At 43.4% G+C, this 21,280-nt stretch overlaps 1 protein-coding gene across 7 annotated transcripts in view; it reads right to left on the bottom strand.

The window, feature by feature from the left end:
• TBL1XR1 (TBL1X/Y related 1) overlaps positions 1 to 21,280 on the bottom strand; it is a 175,254-nt gene that overhangs the window by 38,555 nt on the left and 115,419 nt on the right. The window contains exon 4 of one of the 7 annotated variants that reach the window (XM_032783447.2): positions 9,295 to 9,450. The exons of the other annotated variants lie outside the window; for them this stretch is intronic. The gene's annotated coding sequence lies outside the window, so the exon portion shown is untranslated. The remainder of the gene's footprint in view (positions 1 to 9,294; positions 9,451 to 21,280) is intronic. 7 annotated transcript variants of the gene reach the window in all.

Below are 21,280 nucleotides of genomic sequence, written 5' to 3'. Positions count from 1 at the left end.
CATATTTTCTTAGGGAAGTAAAATTCTGGCTACCACGGTCAGCACAAATCATATAATGAAAAAAATGGAATTAATTTGTCCCCATTTTACAGCTTCAGTGAGTGTTACTTATTTTAAATCAAGGAGAATATTCATTTCTGAGAACAATTCTTGGAAATTGTTTCCTACACTGAAGATGTATTTAAAGGAATGTATAAGTAATAGCTAATGCTGATCTGCTATACGTACCCACATTTATTTAAAGGATTAACATATAAGCTTAGATGCTAGCAAGTCAGTCTTAACTCTGAAGTTACTATTTTTCATTAGCTCCTGACATTTTTATCATTGTTTAAATTTATGAAACTCTTTTGGCTACTAAATGTACATTTCTTGTGTTTGGGGAAGGGTTTAAAGTTAGTAACATCTAGAGCCTTTTTACACAGAATTTTTTCTAGTTCAATATAAATTGGTGTATTTCAAATGCAGTCATTTAATGTCAACAATTTGTTAACTGCTTCAAAAAACACGGGATTTGTTTGTACTTTCTTTATATCTGTAGACTAAAATGCACTAAAAATACTCTTTTACTTATTTTATATTTCAATATTTATTTTAAATTGTTTATCTGAGCTATGAGTTAATGGGATACTGTTCTATGTAAAGACAGCACAGTCTCTCAAGACTACCCAGCTACCATTAGAAGTTATAAAGAGATCTGTTTTGTGTGCAACCATCTTACTATATAATATTTCACTTGAATATTAAACCTCAAGCAACAGCTCTTAAATATTTTCCATGGAATTTTTATGGAGTGGAAGGGGCTATTATCCAGGGTAGCTGGAAGGTTAGATAAAGCTATTTTCAGTATTTTAAAAATGTACTTCTTGGTGGCCATGGCTTTTGTAAGTGTCCAGAGTTGACTACAGTATATTTAAACTTATTAAATTTAAATATTAATTTTTATATTTAAATATTTAAACTGGGGCTTTATGTCATTCAATGTTGTTTACATGCTTAAATTCTTGTTAGTCTGTTACAGACAATACACCAGATCAATTGTCCAGACCTGACAGACAACAGAATTACTCTCCTGATTTCCTTAATTTGGTAATACGTATTTTCCTATTCTAAGCAACATTATCACAGAAGCTATTAGTTAAATCTTAAAGGACAAATTTTGGCTGCTCGGTGCACATAGGCACATGCCAGTAAAATTAGGGTAGAGGGGGAAACACTTAGTGGGAGTTTTCTGACTCAATTAGAACTATCCCCCCCAAAAACATGAGAGAAGACACTGTCAGATATCTCTGATGGGAACCAAGAAGGAACATTCTAGTAGAGGGATTCAAGGTCCAAGGGCTTTACTGATGAAGACCCACCCCCAAGGTCTAATTGAATTGCCCAGCAGTAACTATAACTAATAACATTGAAAGAGTCAACCATAGCCCCCTCAAATAATTGGGCTGTCGTAAGAGTGCGTAAAGAAATTAACAAAAAATTAAGAAATTCCCCTTGACTGCACTCCTATGTCAATCCAGTCATTGTATATTTCTATATATGGGGGTGGGGGGGGGGAGAATTACCTCAGAAATGTAACCTGCACTTTCCAGATCCCATATATGACGCTATATCTACCCTGTAATGCCTGAGTAGAAGTACAGAACCCCACATTGTTGCTTTTTCTGCCCTGAGAGTTGGCTTTCCGAAAAGCAGTAGTCTTTCCTTGGCCAAGTAAGCCTCTGTGATTCCACCCTTAAATCATTAGAAGAATGTCCTTTTGGATATAGTAAAGCTCCTTTAGGATGCCTACTTAAATTCAATACGGCTCTTGTAGTCTGGACACAAAGACACCAACTTAAACATGTGTTTAGGTGCTTTCTGAAAAAGGGACAGAATAGGGAGATGCTAAGATTCCTGGGATCTGGACACAGATGGTGGAGACACCTCAACTACAAGAAAGGAGAAAACTGGGATCAGCCCTGACCACTACATTGTTTTAGGACCCAGTTGAACTCAACACTTTACTATGTGCATAACTTTAAGCATATGAATAGTCCAATTTGAGTATTAAAAGTTGAGTATGTGCTCAACTGCTTTGCTCCACCAGGGCCTAAGTGAAAAATTCACTCATGGTTAAGTAAGGAGAGTGCTTGCAATTCCATTGCTCATCATACTGAGTGAACAGCTCCCCGGAACACAGTCTTCAGAGAAAAGAACTGAAGGAGAATGCTGATCTGATAATCAAAGGGCTGGCCCATGAATTCATTCAGGAAAATCCCCTTATTTGGGGAAGTAGTGTGTCATCTGCTCTTGAAAAACAGAAAAACAAAAACAAAAAAATCCCCAAAACCCACAGAAAAGTCCCTCTGAACCGGAAATGGAGGCAAAATGCATACTATTGAGAGCTTCTGCCAGAACTCAGAAGAGACTAACACTCACAAATGTCCTCTGTGCATGGTAATGTACCACGGAAGAAGGGAGTGCGAGCAGAGTGACTGTGTGATTACCAGATCCAAAAATTACAGAAATCTATACAATTAAACATTTAACTATGATCATACAAGGTTTGTACCCTCACAGCTGATTTATTGCTGTCTCTACCCACTAGAAAACCTAGTGTAATCCAGCATGTGAGAATGATCAAGAACATTCTATTTTTCCAAATATGTTGCTACTGATATTCTCACAATAGATCATTCAGAGCTCTATTTAAGAGGTTGTGTCAACAGAATTGAATTATATGGTCTCCTGCTGGTACATAAAGTGCAAAGGCAAAGCTGAGGGGTTTATTTTCAAAACAGGAGACATTGATCCTGTGACAATGTTCCATTACAGTGACTTTATTTCTATTAGACGCAGTGATTACATCTACATCAATTGTTTGTACTGATGGATACTGGTGTTCTAAGAGTGACACTGTTTCTCACTATATGTTACTGTTGATCAGCTGCATACTGATTGGTTTGAGAATAGACTTATTCAGAGCTTCAAATAATAACTATTTATCTATAAGGAAAATGCTTAAAGTTATACTAGACATATAAATTAGCTGGTTTCTGACTGACTGACAGGGTTAGTTTGTTTTGGAAACCCTGTTAGCAAATAGCAATTAATGACCCAGCAATCTGGCATAGGTCCATTTGTTATGATTAATATAGTTAGGTTACTGACAGTAATGATAGCGTCTCTGTGGTCCTTGCAACTGTTTTCTGCTCAAGGAATCCTTGATACTCCTGCAGTAGAATGGCTATCTTAACAAGAGATTTCAGACAAGAAGGTAGATGAGCATACCACTTGAGTTTTGTTAAGAAATCAATTATCTGTTTTGTGGTTGCAGAGATAGATCCTGAAACTCTCCACCTGCTTTGTTTCCCCTTTCCCACTACCCTCACCATCTATGGGTTCCAACATCTTTACCTATTCTTTTTCTCCTCCCCATCCCTATCCTTCTCCTTCTTCTAACCACATAAATCCAACACACTCCTCAACCATCTCCTCCTCACCTCCAGTGACATCTGCCCCAAACCTGGCCCCCCATCCACTCCACTCCACCATCACCACTTCTGCCCCTTTGGTCCCTTCCTTATTAGCCTCATGACCATCCCGCGTCACCTCTTATCTCTCCTTCTCCTGCTTCCAATGGGAATACTTGCCCATCTCTAAAAGCATCACAGCTATCTGTGACCGCTTCGCTTCTTGCCACGGCCATCTCCAGGTTCCAAGAGAGATCTGGATCTTCCTGGTGAAACCACCTCAGCAGCTGCAGTCTCTTCGAGCAACTTCATTTGCTCCTGCACTCTTTACCAAGAATCATCCCCAGAGGAATGTGGTGGGGGTGTTATGCTTAGCTTCTCCTGCTCCTGCTGCTTCCAACTTCTCCCTATTCTTACTCCTTCTGTGACCAGCACTCCTTCCAGCTCTTTTCGCTTCTTCCCCCACAATGCTGTTATCAGGTTTTGATTCCCAGCTTGCCATCTTCCTTACATCAATCTCCCACCCATCCTCGATGACTTCATCTTCCATGATGATGGCCTTTGCAGACCACTAAACACCCACCTTCTTGCTCGCATCTCAAATCAATTCTTCCACTGACCAAACTGACCACTCACTTCAGCTAGATCTTCATCAAACATTGCTCTCTCTCCCCCTCACTCTGGTCTCTCCATTGCAGAGTTCCTTTTATTGATCATCATCATCATCAACAACTTATCTTCCTCTCTCAGCTCCCTCGCCTCTCTTTACTTTCTTCCATTGACATTTCCTTTCTCATCACCATTCCATGCTCTCGTCCTCTTCTCCCACCACAAGGTCTGTCCTGCTATTCCCTAGTCATAGCTCACTCCCAACAAGCTGTGACTTCTGCCTTCTACTAAACACTGTACATTGATTGTTACCTCATCCTCTTACCTCCACCACTTCCAGCCTCTCTGTTTTGTTCACCTGTTGCATACTGCCTGCCATGTAGACATTAAGCTCTCTGGGGCAGCTGTCTACGGCTTCTGCTGTTTGTCTGTATGTCACCTACCACAACGGAACCTAGATTAGGATTTGTCAGTGCTACCATGCTCCAAAAATAATAATAATAGATCCAGTGTTTCAAGTTTAGGTCCTAACAGGCAATTTTGTCACATACCTAAATAAAAACAATCCACCTCCATCAATGGATCCGTGGGAACTAAGGAGGCTATATACACTGATGCCCCTTGATGAAATTTGTAAGTGTTCCTAGATTTGGAACACTTCTTGAAGTTCTCTGCTTCAGTGTCTTGATTTGTGTCACAGAATGAAAGGAAAGGCCCTGTGACCAACTGGCTAATTGACAGAAAAGGAAAGTTGTATAAGGTTTTATAAGGCAGGGAAGAGTGGACAGGAGAACAGGGAGATTGAGAGTTTTCTGTGAGAGAGAGTAAGGAGCATCAGGGAAGTGCTGCTGGAAACAGAGACGAGGAGAAGGGAAGCTGAGCTCCAACATGATCTCTGAGGAAGCAGTGGGGGAAGCCTTCTGGTATCCTGGCCTAAGACTCCAGAGAGCAAAGCCCAAGAACAGTGGCCTGGCTATCCCAAAGACTGGGAGAAGCCAGGGAGGACTGAGATGCTGTACTAGCTGGGGAAATTGAAACCAAACCTCTGAGAAAAGGGACTGTGAAAAATTAGCCAGGCCTCAGAAAGGAGAGGCCTCGGTGGAATACCTCAGAAAGAGACTTTATTTGCATCTGCAACATAGACAGACCTTCAGGAAAGAAGGGTCTGTATGCAGTGGGAGATGGTACGAAAGAGACCGAGTTTGAGGAAACAGTAGGTTAATAAACTAGTTCCCAAGAAGGTGTGTTGGTATGCAACACGAGCCTTGGTGGACTTATTGGGGTGCTCCTGGGTGAAGGAAAAATGAGGCTGAGTGCTGCACAACAGGCACACTCATTGACAACTTGCCTTGGCATGCTGCTTTGGTTTTTTGTTTTTTGTTTAATTATTATTTTGTTTAAAAAGAAGTTGCTAGAGGTACTAAGGACTCAAAGTACCCAGAAAAATCCTCTGCTCCTCTACAGCCCATTCCTTCTTTTCCAGTGATTGAGGGCATCAGATCCAATTATACTGGTCTCTTGGACAGAGAAGGCTAAGTGAACATGACCTCCTTCAACAGTATGACCTTGAAACATCACTAGCATGTTCGTTTTGCTCTGGCTTAAAAAGCCATAAATGCAAATTACCCCATATGGGTCTTTTTAAGCAATTCATATGTGAAAATAAGATGTCTTTTGGACCAGCATAAAAATTAGTCAAAACTAACTTATTAAAGATAAAAACTAGCTAAAACTATACTAGCAACATAAATCAGAAGCACACATGAGGCAAGGCAAATGTTTCCCAAGTGGCATGGCAGAAAGAGAGGCACAGAGAATTGTTATGGGGTCTTCTATAACCACTATTGGAATGGAGGAGTCATGCATGTTCTCTAATTGTTAAACTGCTTCAGAAAAGCTCCTGGGTTGCCAGGCACATCACACAACTTCTGCAGTGGCGATACAAGCAAGCAATTTGATTATTATTTTGCGGGGGGGGGGGGAAGAATCTCTTCCTAATCCCTGCAGGTGGCTGAGTGAATTTTTTTATTTTTTTGGGGGGGGGGGGGGAGAAGAGGAGAGAGAGAGACAATAACTAGGTGGTCTGTTCACAGAGCAAGTGAAGAGAGTTTGATCTTTTCAAAATGCAAATAAAACGGACTTGCTTCCTCGTTATTAAGACTGTTCCTATATGCTATTCCCCAGGAGAAAGGTTTAAGAATTATCAGCTCTGCCAGCATCTAGTTTAGGGATAACAAATACTTTTTCTGAAATTCTTGTGTGAGCGCATGAAAGCTGCCAAATTTTTCCTGAGGCAGATGTTCTGTTGAATACTAACTACTATGAGTCCACTGTCTCTGAAAAATGAAGGGTGAAACAGAAAACCCCTGTGAGAAAATACCATAATGAAAAAACAGAATTTCATGGGATTGAGAGAACTTTCAACTCCAATTTCTGAGGTTTTTACTACTGAAAATATATACTTTTAACAAGGGAGAAATATAATCTCCATTTTTATTTACCATTAGTTGAGCATTACTACTTCAGAACCTCCTTGTTATCCAAGATTAGGCCAGATACATTCCCCTGCATTTGGGATGAAGAAGTAGCTAGCAGCATCTCCTTTGACTAGTGGGAACAAAGTGAATTAAGAGTGTTGCGATGGCACTGAGTATGTTTCTATAATGGCCTCCATTTATTAGCATGAAGGGCATTACTACCAATGAGTCTTGGACTGATATCAAATATGCGGATTCATGCTTATGAATATTAACGACAGAAATACACTATAGTTCAGACTCACCCCTTTCCCTCCCCACATTAACCCAGATATTAAACATATCGAGAATGTATACTGCACTTGGACTCTGGTATTTAGTAATGAAAATATGTGCCAGCATAGGGAGGAGGAATAGCTCAGTGGTCTGAGCACTGGCCTGCTAAACCTAGGGTTGAGAGTTCAATCCTTGAGAGGGGGGTATTTAGGGATCAGGGGCAAAAATCTGTCTGGGAAATGGTCCTGCTTTGAGCAGAGGGTTGGACTAGATGACCTCCTTGGTCCCTTTCAACCCTCATATTCTATGATCACACAGACTCTCCAAAGCCATAGAGCCTAGAATAAATTAAACTTAAGCTATCTGGACAAGCTTCCCTCAGGCCTAGGTAAACATCTTGGGAAGAGTTAATACAAGTAACCCAGAATTGACTTATTTGGTAAAACAACAACAAAAAGGGTAACAATAATATCAAAACCAGACTTCAATGAGAAACTACAGAACTGGAATTAATTTGCCAACTTAACACCATCAAATTAGACCTGAATAAAGACTGGGAGGGACTGGGTCATTACAAAAAATAAATTTTCCCTCTGTTGATACTCACTCCTTCTTGTCAACTGTTGGGAATAGACTACATCTACTATGATTGAGTTGGCCTCATTAGCGCTGACCCCCCCACTTGGTAAGGCAACTCCCATATTTTCATGTGCTGTATATTTATACCTGCCTACTGTATTTTCCACTCCATGCATCTCATGGGTGGGTTATAGCCCACGAAAGCTTATGCCCAAATAAATATGTTCGTCTCTAAGGTGCCACAAGGACTCCTCGTTTTCTGTTCATTTTTAATCGTTGAGAAGGGGACTTTTCCCCTCCCACACACATTTTCAACACCATCTTTGCTTTTTTGGATAGTTAACTCTGGAAAATAAGCCACTTTTCTCACTATCCCACACCCCACAAACGATCTGCATCTAGGCTACGTTTTCATTCAAAAATGCTCAACCATGACAAAAAGCAAGTGTGTTACCAATGCAAACATGATCAAAGGACATTTTTGTTTTTTAAACAACACAACCTCCAATCTCACCCCATACATACCTATATGCAATTAAAAGGCTGACTAGTAGGAAGAAATAATTAAATCAGCACTATCTCAGAGTTTTAACAAGGGGGGACGTGATACTTAAAACAAAATAACTGTTCATACTGTGAAAATGAATTAGAGAAGGGAGGGTTACAAAAATTAAAGAACAACAAACATGCTTCTAGACTTTTTAACGAGAATGACATTTTAAATAAAATGTCAAGTAAAATATTCAAAAACACCCATGTGACTTAGAAGCCTAAGTCCCATTGACTTTCATTCAGAATTAGTCTTAGGCTCCAAGGGGCCAGATTTTCAAAGGTATTTAGGCACCTAAAGACATAGACAGGTACTTAGTGGGATTTTCAAAAGCACCTACCTAATTACCATTGATTTGGGAGTTAGGCAACTAACCTCCTTCGGTGCTTTTGAAAGTCCCATTCAGCATCTATCTTTAGATAACTAAATATCTTTGAAAATCTTTCCCCAAACTGCCTCATGGTTGAAAATAGGACTTAGACTCCTAAATCATTTAGGCACTCTTGAAAACTTTCCCCACCATGTTTTGTTCAACCATCTTGTTATTACTTAAAAAAAAAAAAAAAAAATATGATACAAGCTATCAAATGTATAAATGCAATTTAAAACACTAAGGCCCAGTAACCTAAAGAATGCAGTAACACTGAAAAACCATGAATTCAGTCAGTCAATTCATATTATACCTGACAACAGTGAGGATGACACCAGGGTTGCACATATACCCCATTACTGGGTAAAGGTACAAGATGTAACATACCCTTTTTCAAATACACTTTTGTTTACTTAACATCTGTTCAACCATGGATTGCAAAATAAAAACAACAAAAAAATCTTTTAAGGCCAACTTCAAGCTTCTTTCAAAACCAATAATGGCTATTCCGAGAAATAAAAAGTATATGACAAGTAGTACGTTTGTGGCACTGTGAGATTCCAACCAGCTTTCCCCCCTGCATTAAATGTAGAACAAATTTCATAGTAGCAGTTTGTCACTGGTGATCTTAACTCTGCCACCCAGGCCTGGAAACAGTTACATGTGGATATGACCTACTGGAGTCACAGGCAAAATGGTACCCACAGCTAGTCTGGTTTTATACCTTTGTACAGAAGGATCAATTTCATTACTGCCCTACTTCATAATTTACATCTCTTCGAAAAAAGGAGGCAAGAACTGATAAAGCATTCACATACCTTCTCTTATTGCACTATATGCAGGATTCCAGTCTACAATCCTTCCTATTAGTGCAAACTATTAGCAATTCTTTGAATAAAACAAAAAACAGTATAAAACAAAAAAAAAAAAACATATTTCACAAGTCATAGCTCCCAGGGCAGCTGGATGTGTGGGTACCTGAGGCCTGTGGTTCTTGAATTAGGGGGACGTCTGCTGCTGTTGGGAATTTCCAGGGCGGGTGCATATGAGGGTACCTAGAACAGAAGAGCTGGTAGTGGTAGTTTCTGGAGCAGCAGGGGCTGGGAATTTCTGGGTTAGTTGGATGGGCAGTGCCTGGAGAAGGGAGCAGGGGGTTACTGTTGGCATTGGCAGTTCCAAGTGTAATGAGTTGTTGTCAGTAGTACCTAGGGCACATGAGGGACAACTGAAGAAGGGGTTTGATAATTCCTGGGGCAAACACTGTCTCCCAAGAATATTCTCTCCTCCCTGGCATGAGTTTGCAGGGAGAATAGTCACAGGGGAGGAGAGGCAATGAGCAGGTACTACAGCTGCCACTGGGTGTTCGGGAGGCTGAACAGTACAAGGGGTTGTGCTGGATACATGAGATTTCAGCAGGGATGCAGGCAACTCTGACAGGGCTGCCAAATGCATGTATCCCAGGAGATGCCTGTCACCTGGAAGCCCTGCAACTAGAGAGATTTTTTTTTTTTTTTAAAGCTTACCTCAATTGCAATTTATCCACAACTTGTACCCACACTATAATTCCTCCGTGGCACAATAAACTCCTCCTTCATTTCAACACAAACCCAACTACAGTGCACACATCCAACCTCCAGTTCCTCCCAATCATGATTCAAGCACTACTACATAACTTCATTATGTACAAAGTATGTGGTCAAACACCATATATTTAGGTTTTGCCACTGTGTACCTTTGTAGGAAACAATTTCAATCCAACCGAGGTTGGAACTCGTGTGATTGGGGGAGTTGGCCTATATGTTTTTGGTTGGTTATTATATTGAATTAAAAGGGAATTTTTTGTATTACTGAGTAGTCTGTAAATGCAGCTGGGTACTGGAGATGAGGTTATATGGGTATTGTGTAAATACTGACCTCCTCAATTGTCAGTGATTGTGCTGATAAGGTGCACTTGAAGACCCTTATCTCTATGTGCTTTGCATATGAATGTACTGATGATTCCCTTCAAAGGTGTTGGTATGTTTTTGACAAGACACACATCTGTGCCACCAGCAGGCACCTACTCTTTTGACTCTTAAGTCTGGTCTACACTAGGAGGGGGTAGGCGGGGGGGGGGGAGGCGGGGAACGGAAGAAGGAAATCGATCTAAGTTAAGCAACTTCAGCTATGTCAATAACGTAGCTGAAGTTGACGTACTTAGATCAACGTACCGAAATTGATGTACTTAGATCGACTTACCGTGGTGTCTTCACCGCGGTGAGTCGACTATGGCCACTTCCCCGTCAACTCTGCCTGTGCCTCTCGTGGTGGTGGAGTACAGGAGTTGACAGGAGAGCGCTCAAGGGCAATTTTTTGCATCTAGACAAGACGCGATAAATCGATCCCCGCTGGGTCAATTGCTGCCCGATGATCCGATGGGTAGTGTAGACTTACCCTCACTTTATTCTCCTTAAAGTTAAGCATGTGTTTAAGTGGTTTACTGAATCAAGACCTAACTGGGCTCCACTGTGACACATATACATAAGATTTTACTACTGTGTATATGAACACATGCGAAGGTGATGTGCAGCTGATATGTTGTAGAGCGACATGGTAAATTCCATCATCTCTGACCACATCTCCTATGCCCTGTACCGAAATCAGTTTCTGCTGGGAGTTATTCTAACACTTTAAACTTCCAAGCAGCAACCATTTTCTTTTAAAAATTTACTTGCCACAAATTTGCTTACTCCTTTGCCCGTCGAGACCTATATTCCCTAACTGAAACCAAATATTCTTAAGGCAGGACATAGACAGTCCTAATCCAATGGCAAAGTCAGATCTTGCAACTTTGCAAATCTAGAAATAGGAGGTTTATACCACTGGAAAGGGGAGATTCTTTGGTTTTGAACACTTGGTTCTAGCCCTAGATGGTTCCTAGATACTGGACTTTTAAATTATGACACTTTTACATGTAAAAATCTATTTAAAAGGTTAATTTTAGAGTATTTAAGAATGTATTATTTTTTCTTTCCTTCTAAATCATCGTACAGATAGCCTTTTACTACCAAGGCAGCCTGCTTGTACATGTGATCAGGTACAACAATTAGTCTCAATAAAATATTCAAAGCCATCATAATTTTTAGATACATTTTTGCTTTTCTGTTAAATATGTGAGATACAAGAACACTATCATAATTCTATGTGAGGAATACAGCATATTCAATTCCTTCAAAGCCTTTATGGAATCATGAAGTCTTCAGTGCATCTCTCACACATGCACACAAAAGATCATTTCTACATTTAAGTTCTGCACTAATTGCCCATGCAGGAAAACCAGTAGGGTCTGAAAAAGAAGCTATTCATAACAGTGGTTTGAAAGGCATAAAGAAGCCACATAAGAGGAGAAGTTGAAAACCAGTGCAATGCTTCCTCCCCCTTATAGCTTAGGACAATGTCATATGTCTGCTTTTATTCCTGAGAAATTTCTCAGTTCATCTCAACTGAAGAAAATCATTACTCAAAACCTGAAACCAGAAACATTTAACATGATATATAAAATTGAAATGTATTTTTATGTATATAAAAGACATATTAAGATGGTCTGTGAGCCATTTACAAAGAAAAACATATTTGGAATTAAACATTTTCTCCAAACTAACTGTAAAATAATTACATGTGCACAGAAAAGTATTCACATTGCTAAAGTGCAATTAGAAACATTAGCACTGTTCCCCCTTTTAAAAATTTACTGTGAAGAGAAAATATTTGCAGTTCGTAAAAGCTAAACAGCAGCAGTGACGGAAATATGCTGCATCTTGTATCCACAGACTAGCTATTATACAGGCAGCTGCAGTGAAGACGTCTCCTACTTGCCCCACAAATGACCTCTTCTGTTTCTTTTGGGGGATGAGGTAATTACAGTAACTACCTCTGCCAGTTTAGTCTTAGGGCTTCTCCTTACCAAATGCTGCCATATTACATGAGATAGCTTTTCAAATACAGCCAATGCTTACAACAGTGTAAGGTGAACTCCCCTCAAACATTTGAATCACAGTTTCACAAGTGAAAACGGCAGCTCTTACATTTCTACGATTCTAAAAACATGAACACTTTTAAAAACATAAGTCAGTAAAATAATAAGTTAATGGGGGTGGGAAAGCCCATTAACTTTTCTATATTTCATTATACTCTAATAAATACTGCTCATAGCATTTAAATCATTTTTACAGATTCTCAAAACTATATTTCTTTGATCCCAATGACTTCCTGACATCTTTACCTGCAATTAGTTTATATACTTATAATGTGAATGCCTTTCAGAATTTCCTTATGTTATAGCACCCAAAGCTACCAAGCACATCTCCCAGGTGGTGGATAGGGAGAATCCACATGTGGACAGCTCTGAACAATGAATAAGCAGTCGTGGACCTTATTTTGTACTTTGGGCTGGTAATCTCACTACATAAAAACAAATGTACCACAGAAAACTTACTACCGGAGCCATAATTGTATGCAGTAGGCTCGAACATAAGATCAGCTTCAACTGAAGAATATGATGGACACTGCCCAAACCCATAAGGAAATCTATGTCCTGAAAAGTCCTGTTGCTCAAGACCAGGTCAGTAATGAAAATGAGATTTTTGAATCTGAGAACAGTGTATGAAGCTACTAAAACTGCTCAAAAAATTAAAGAAATGGATAGATACCATCTTGATGCCCTTGGAATCAGCAAATGCAGATGGACAGGTTCAAACAAACAATACTTCAGAGAAACAAATAAGACATCATCTACGCCGTGAATATCAGTAGCAGACATGACGCTAGCATAGCAATCCTAATGGTAAATGAAGCAGAGCAGGCACTGACTAAGTGGGAATCAGTCAATGAAAGAATTATTAAAGCTAACTTTCAGACTAGAGTCTTCAAACTAACAGTCATGCAATGCTAGGGTGACCAGATGTCCCAATTTTATAGGGATAGTCCCGATTTTGGGGTCTTTTTCTTATAAAGGCTCCTATTACCAAAAATCAGGACTGTCCCTATAAAATCGGGACATCTGGTCAACCCAGCAATGCTATCCACCAGGGAACAAAAAGCCAGATGAGTAACATTCTTTTTAGGATTTGTTATAGGATGTGTTAATCCAGGTCCCAAAACATGATATCCTAGTGACTATAGGCGATTTTAGCACAAATGTTGGCAGTAACAACGATGGATTAGATAAAGTTATTGGCAAGTGCTGCAGAGATTTGGACATGAACCAAAATGGTGTACAGTTAGTAGAAATTTGCAGTGTAAACAACACCATGATAGGTAGAACAGTATTTCCTCATAATGAAATCCATAAGGTGATATGGAATTCCCCAGATGGTACTACAAAGAACCCGAAAGAAAACTTCTGCATTTCAGTAATGTTTCGCAGTTCATTAGTAGATGTATGTGGGTACAGGGGAGCAGATGTGGGCAGTGACCACAGTCTTTTTTCACTAAGTTGAATATCAAGTTAAGTAGAATGAAGAAGGTTAAAAAGACCTCACATCAACAGTGCCCCATTAAAAGACGCAAACACAAAAAGTGCTTTTCAGCTTGAACTGAAGAACAGGTTCAGTGTTCTAATAGAGTTAACTGAAGAAAACTAAGACACTGACACTTTGTGGGAAAACATCAAAGACTGCTATTTAAAAAGAGCTAAGATGATTCCAACAATGAAATCTAAAATGGATTAGCAATGTTACTTGGGCAGCAGTGAAAAAGAGAAGTGTAAAGCAAAAAATCATGCAGGCTAAGAGAATGCATGTGGTAAGAGGCATACAGAAGTTCGGATAGGGAGGTAAAAAGGAACACTAGAAGAGCTAAAAGGGCATATATCGATTAAAAAAACATCAAGAGGCTGAAGATGCTTGCTCAAGACATGACCTTACAACCTTGTACAAGATAATTAAACAGCTAACAGGAAACTTTAGCAGTGTTGGAGGCCCTATTAAAGATGCAAATGAAAAGACTCAGTATAGAAGAACACAGGAAAAAAATGGGCAGAACAGTTTCAGGCTGTTTTAAATAGACCAAGCCCAAGCAAACTACTAGAAATACATGATGAAGACCTACCACTAGAGCCTGATATTGATTCAGGAGATATAATAATGGGGAAAAAAAGTTAGAAAAGTCATCAGTAAATGCAAAAATGGGAAAGCCATTGAGAGACGATAACATTACTGAATTGATACTTTAAAAGAGAGATACAATAGATCTTCAACTTAGAAGGAACATCCAGGTTTTAGATCTTGAGATCAAGTGCAGACCATGCTGTTGTTCTCAGATGTATTACATAATTAAGTCAGGTGCGGCAAGCATCTCTTGTAATAAATTTTATAGATTTCCAGAAGGTTTTTGACAGAGTACACAGAGACAGTCTTTAGAAAATTATAGCATTCTATGAAAAACCAGCAAAAATAATCAGAATCACCAAAGATCTATATAATGCTGAATGTGTAGTCGGAGATAGTGACAACTGGAGCAAGGCAAGGGTGTATTATATCCCCACTATTGTTTGCATTGGTCACTGACCGTCATGAGAAAAGTAACTGCAGAATGCAACCAAGGAATTTTATGGACAAATGACAAAGCACAACTGAATTACCTTGTTTTTGGTGATGACACTGTTCTCCTCATTCAACATATCACTTAATGGAAGAAAAACTTTTGGCAGATAAAACATACCAGCTTGTTTTGCTGTATCAACAAGGGGAAGAAAATATATGGCAATCAGTGTTCCAAAAGTAATCCTTAGAGCGGAGGAAGAAACACTAAAAGAAGTCAGTCATTTTACCTATCTAGGGAGTGAGATGTGCAAGGACGGTGACACCATGCTAGATGTCAAACAACAAATATCAGAAATAGCAAACAGCTTTCATAAACCTGAAAAGATTTGGAAAAGTAGCTTGATTGGTATGGACATAAAATATGAATTTAACACCAGCATCTTGTCCTCCTTAATGGAACAGAGTTACTGCAATTTACTACAGAAATTGAGAAGACCAATTCATTTCAAAGTAAATGCCTGCAGTAGGTCTTCGGAGTCCATTCGAAAGTGCTTCCTTCAACATCAGAAATCCTAAGTAGGCCAAGCCAATCTAAAACATCAAATATGGTAAGATATGGCAATTTAGGATATGCTTTAAGGATGTTACTAACACAACTTCCATAGCAAGTAACAGTATGTACATCACCTGGAAAGAGAAAAAGAGGGCGACCTAGAGAAACATTATGCAGAACAATAAAAAAAGAAGTTAATCCATCAACATGACAGAAGCCTGAACAGACCAACACAAGACCGAAACAAACAGCGGAAGCTGATGGAGGCCCTATATACCTGAGGGTGCAGGATGATAAAGAAAAAGAATAGCTGATTAATGTTACTCAAACATTAATTATTCCACTTTTCTTTTACATAAGCCTGAAAGGCATGTCTTTCTACCTCCCCAAAACACAGAAATCAGAGTGTGGAAGTGCATATTATTATCTATGCTTGTGCATCTGTGTATATATTCCATACTCTAATAAACATAACTGCATGTTGAAAAACAGACATGCATACAAGCATGTTCAAATTTTAAAGGTATACTTGTACGCACAATCCAGTGATAACAAGAAAAGACGGTTACTCACCTTTGTAACTGTTGTTCTTTGAGATGTGTTGCTCATATCCATTCCAATTAGGCGTGTGCACGCCACGTGCACATCTGTTGGAAGATTTTTACCCTAGCAACACTTGGTGGGTCGGCTGGGCGCCCCCCTGGCATGGCGCCACTATGGCACCTAATATATACCCCTGCCGACCCGTCCGCTCCTCAGTTCCTTCTTGCCGGCTACTCCGACAGTGGGGAAGGAGGGCAGGTTTTGGAATGGATATGAGCAACACATCTCGAAGAACAACAGTTACAAAAGTGAGTAACCGTCTTTTCTTCTTCAAGTGCTTCCTCATATCCATTCCAATTAGGTGAATCCCAAGCCTTACCTAGGCGGTGGGGTCGGAGTGAGATACTGCAGCACGTAGAACCGCAGAGCCGAAGGCTGCATCCTCTCTGGATTGTTGCACCAGGGCATAATGGGAAATGAAGGTGTGTACTGAAGACCACGTAGCCGCTCGACATATCTCTTGGATCGGTACTTGAGCTAGGAAGGCGGCCGATGAGGCCTGAGCCCTGGTAGAATGAGCGGTAATATGTCCCGGAGAGACATGAGCTAGATCATAGCAAGTACGGATGCATGCCGTTACCCATGACGTAATTCTCTGAGAAGAGACGGGTAGGCCTTTCATCCGATCTGCCACTGCCACAAAAAGTTGGGTCATCTTGCAGAAGGGTCTCGTTCGGTCAATGTAGAAGGCGAGCGCCCTACGGACGTCGAGGGAATGCAACTGCCGTTCTCTACAAGATGTATGCGGTTTGGGAAAGAAGACCGGGAGAAATATGTCCTGGTTGAGATGGAAGGCCGAGATTACTTTAGGGAGGAACGCCGGATGTGGACGTAACTGCACCTTGTCTTTGTGGAACACCGTGTATGGTGGGTCCACCATCAGAGCCCGAAGCTCTGAGACTCTACTAGCCGATGTGATGGCCACAAGGAAGGCTGTTTTCCATGACAAATACAGGAGCGAGCACGTTCCCAACGGCTCGAATGGAGGAGTCATAAGTCTCGTCAGGACCAAGTTGAGGTCCCAGGAAGGGGTGAGGCGTCGTACCAGGGGGTATAGACGCTCCAAACCTTTGAGGAACCTTAAGACCATAGGGTGGGAGAAGACAGAGTAAGTACCTTCTCCAGGGTGGAAAGTAGAAATAGCCGCCAAGTGCACTCACAATGATGAAATAGTGAGGCCTTGCTGTTTAAGATGCCAGAGGTAGTCCAATATAGCGGGAATGGGAACCTCCATCGGTGTTACATTTAGTGTTTGACACCAGCAAGAAAATCGCTTCCACTTGGCCAAGTACATAGACCGGGTGGAAGGTTTTCTACTACTCAAGAGTACTTCTTGCACCGGGGCAGAGCAACGTAACTCCGACTGGGTTAACTATGCAGGAGCCACGCTGTGAGATGGAGGGGTTGCAGGTCCGGGTGGTGAAGCCTGCCATGGTCCTGCGTTATAAGATCCTGATGCGGGGGCAGAGGGATCGCGTGGCTATCGAGTGGTCCAGCAACGTGGTATACCAGTGCTGTCTGGGCCACGCAGGGGCGATCAGGATCAGGCGAGCCCTGTTCCTGCGGAGCTTTAAGAGAACCCTGTGCACCAGTAGGAGGGGTGGAAAGGCGTACAGCAGCTGGTTCTTCCATGAGATTAGGAAGGCGTCCAATATCGAGCCCGGGGCAAGACCTTGGAAGAAGCAGAACTTCTGGCACTTCCTGTTGTCGCAGGAAGCGAAGAGGTCTATGTGGGGAAAGCCCCACTTCTGAAAGATGGACTGTAGAACGTCCGGGCGAAGCGACCACTCGTGAGACCAAAAGGATCTGCTGAGATGGTCTGCCAGGGTGTTCCGGACTCCAGGGAGGAACGCTGCTATCAGGTCTATCGAGTGGGCTATGCAAAATTCCCACAATTGGATCGCCTCCTGACAAAGGGGGGAGGATCGAGTCTCTCCCTGCTTGTTTATGTAGTGCATGGCTGTTGTGTTGTCGGTAAGTACTGAAACACAACGACCTTGCAGATGTTGTAAGAACGTCTGGCACGCCAGGCGGACTGCTCTCAGCTCCCAGACGTTTATATGCAACGCTAGCTCTTGAGATGACCAGAGGCCTTGCATGCAACGATGGTCTAGATGAGCCCCCCAACCGAGAGACGATGCGTCCATCATTAGGGATACCGAGGGCTGCCTCGGATGGAACGGCAGTCCTGCACAAACCAGGGAGGGTGTTAGCCACCAGTTGAGGGAGTCTAAGACCGTCTGAGGAATGGTGACCACCATGTCTATGGTATCTCTGCCTGGAGGGTACACTGAGGCGAGCCAGGTTTGAAGAGGACGCATGCGTAGTTTTGCGTGCTTGGTTACAAATGTACATGCGGCCATATGACCGAGGACGCTCAGACAGGTGCGAGCCGAGGTCACCGGAAAGGTTTGAAGGCTTTTTATAACAGAGACCAGTGCCTGAAACTGGGGAAGTGGCAGGCAGGCTTTTGCGAGTTTGGAATCTAGAATGGCCCCAATGAATTCTATTCTCTGAGTGGGCACGAGAGTAGACTTCTCTAGATTGATCATCCGGCCCAGTCTCTCGAATAGGTCCGTGATGATGGCTACGTGCCGGGTGACCTGGGCCTCGGAGGTCCCTCAGATAAACCAGTCGTCTAGGTAAGGAAACACATGTATTCACCGACGACGGAGGAGGAGGGCGGCCACTACCGCTATGCACTTTGTAAAAACGCGAGGGGCCGCAGAGAGGCCAAACGGAAGGACTGCAAATTGGAAATGTTGACGGTGCACCGTAAACCATAGGTACTGTCTGTGCGGGGGATAAATAGCGATATGGAAATATGCGTCCTTCATGTCGAGAGCAGCGTACCAGTCTCCCGGATCCAAGGAAGGGATAATGGTCCCCAGGGATACCATGCGGAACTTCAACTTCTTAAAAACACGTTGAGCCCTCGTAGGTCCAGGATGGGTCAAAGACCTCCTTTTGCTTTGGGGATTAGGAAATATCGGGAGTAAAATCCCCTGCCCATTAATTCCTCTGGTACCTCCTCTATAGCTCCGATCAAGAGGAGCATGCGAACCTCTTGCCAGAGGAATTGCTCGTGAGAGGGGTCCCTGAAGAGGGACGGGGAAGGGGGGTGAGACGGAGGGGGCAAAATAAATTGGAGCTGGTATCCAAATTCCACCATGCGCAGGACCCAACGATCCGAGGTTAATTGGGACCACGCAGGGAGGAAGGAAGAAAGGCGGTTGGAAAACTGAAGGGGATCGTGGGGAAGGACTGGTGCTCTGCTCTCAGGCGCACCTTCAAAAGTTTGCTTTCGGGCCCGTCGCTGGTTTGGCGGGACCGGTATTGTGTCCGCCTTGGGACCCAGATTGTCATCTGCGGTTCCCGCGACCGCGCCTTCTGCCAAAGTCTTGTTGCGGATTGGGCGGGGGGTAAGGGTGCTGAGGTTGGCTACGGAAGGACCTCCGTTGGGTTTGTGGGGTGTGCATCCCAAGGGAATGCATAATCACCCGATTGTCCTTAAGACCAGGGCCTGTTGGTTCGCCACCCTGAGTTGGAGGCCCCCTGCAGAGTAGACTTTACGTCCCAACAGGTCCAACCGTCTAGCCTCCCGTGATTTTGGGGCGGGGGCTTGCTGGCCACGGCGCTCCTGCTCATTGACGGATTGAACCACCAGGGAGCATGGAGGAGGGTGGGCATATAGGTATTCGTACCCTTTGGAGGGTACCATATACTTTCTTTCCACCCCTCTGACCATAGGAGGGATAGACGCCAGGGATTGCCAGATTGTGTCCGCTCTGGCTTGGATGGAACGTATAAATGGCAAAGCTACGCAGGTTGGGGCATCCGCCGACAGTATGTCTATTACCGGGTCTTCAACCTCTGGGACCTCCTCCATCTGGAGACTGATATTTAAGGCGACTCGCCTCAAAAGGTCCTGGTGAGCTCAGAGGTCGATAGGGGGCGGGCCCGAGGAGGATGTACCGGCCACTGCCTCGTTGGGTGAAGAGGAGGACAACAGACCTGGTACCAATGGTTCCTGTAGGGACTCTTGGCCCGGAGGTATGTCAAGGTCCGGGAGGACCTGAGGGTCTGGTGCGTGAGGAGAGTGATCTGCACCCACTGGAGGGGAACGGCTAACAGTGGCCAACGGTGCGCGATGTTCCGACGGCGCGGAACGTGATGGTGCCGTGGGTTCGCCTTGGGCCTGGTGATATGCCCAAGGCATCCAAAAGGACCACTGATGAGGATCTTGGTCTGGACCTTGAGCCTCATGAAGAACCCGGCTGTGTGTCTCTGAATCGGGATAGGCGGCACTATCAGCGTGCGATGACCCAGACACGTGCCTCCATGGCCATGGCGGAGCGGAGGCCATTTGAGGATAAGCCCTGTCTCTAGGGTACCGTATTTCATGCCACACCGGAGAGCAGTACCAGGATCCATACCGGTACCGAGAGCGTGATTGGGACGTGTGACCGGCATGGTGCCGGGAGGTCGACCGGGATCTTGACGCCCTATGATGAGAGCGGCTGCGGTGCGAACGGTGCCGGGAGCTGGACCAATGCCTGGAATATCGCTCTGGTGAGCGGGACCTCGAGTGGTGCCGCGAGTGCGACCGGTACCGAGGAGGAGATCGGTACCGGGACTGCGAACGGCGCCTGGATCTGGAGTGATGACAAGATCGAGAACGCTGGTGGGACCTCAATCTTGAGTGCTGTCTGCCTGAGGTGCCGATGGAAGGCGGTCTTACCATGGCAGGCTTGCCTGTCGATTGAACAACCCGCACCGGCGGTGCCGGGGGTTGAAGCAAGGCGGGCTCCGTTAATGCAATAAGTTCCCTCGCCGTAGCAAATGCTGTAGCACTAGCATAGTGGGAACGAGAAGCTCTACCGAGGCATGTGCTGGGGAGCTGTCATGCACCGGACTCGACGGCTCTTGCATGGCCGGAATCAACGGTGCGGAGATTGTTGGTGCCGGGGCAATTAGTGGTGCAGGACGGCTCGACTTAGATTGCTGCTCAGACTGCGGTGCAGATAGTGGCCGCAGGAGCTTTAAGCTTCTTGGCACGCAGGGAGAGGGAGCGGTGCCGAGCCGGTTTCTGGGCTGGTGACAGCTGGTGCTGAGTTGTCTTTGCGGTGTCGATAAGGCGCTTCTCCCCGGTGCGGACTGTCCGGCAGCCGGTGCCGAAGGTGGAGGAGTGAGGGCTGCCTCCATTAGGAGCTGCTTAAGGCGAAAGTCCCCTCCTTTTTCGTCCACGGCTTGAACGATTTGCAGATCCTGCACTTGTCTGCTAGGT

This window comes from Chelonoidis abingdonii, chromosome 8, assembly GCF_003597395.2.
Source record: "Chelonoidis abingdonii isolate Lonesome George chromosome 8, CheloAbing_2.0, whole genome shotgun sequence".
Lineage (NCBI taxonomy): Eukaryota > Metazoa > Chordata > Testudines > Testudinidae > Chelonoidis > Chelonoidis abingdonii.
This window is presented reverse-complemented; position numbering and strand designations above follow the sequence as displayed.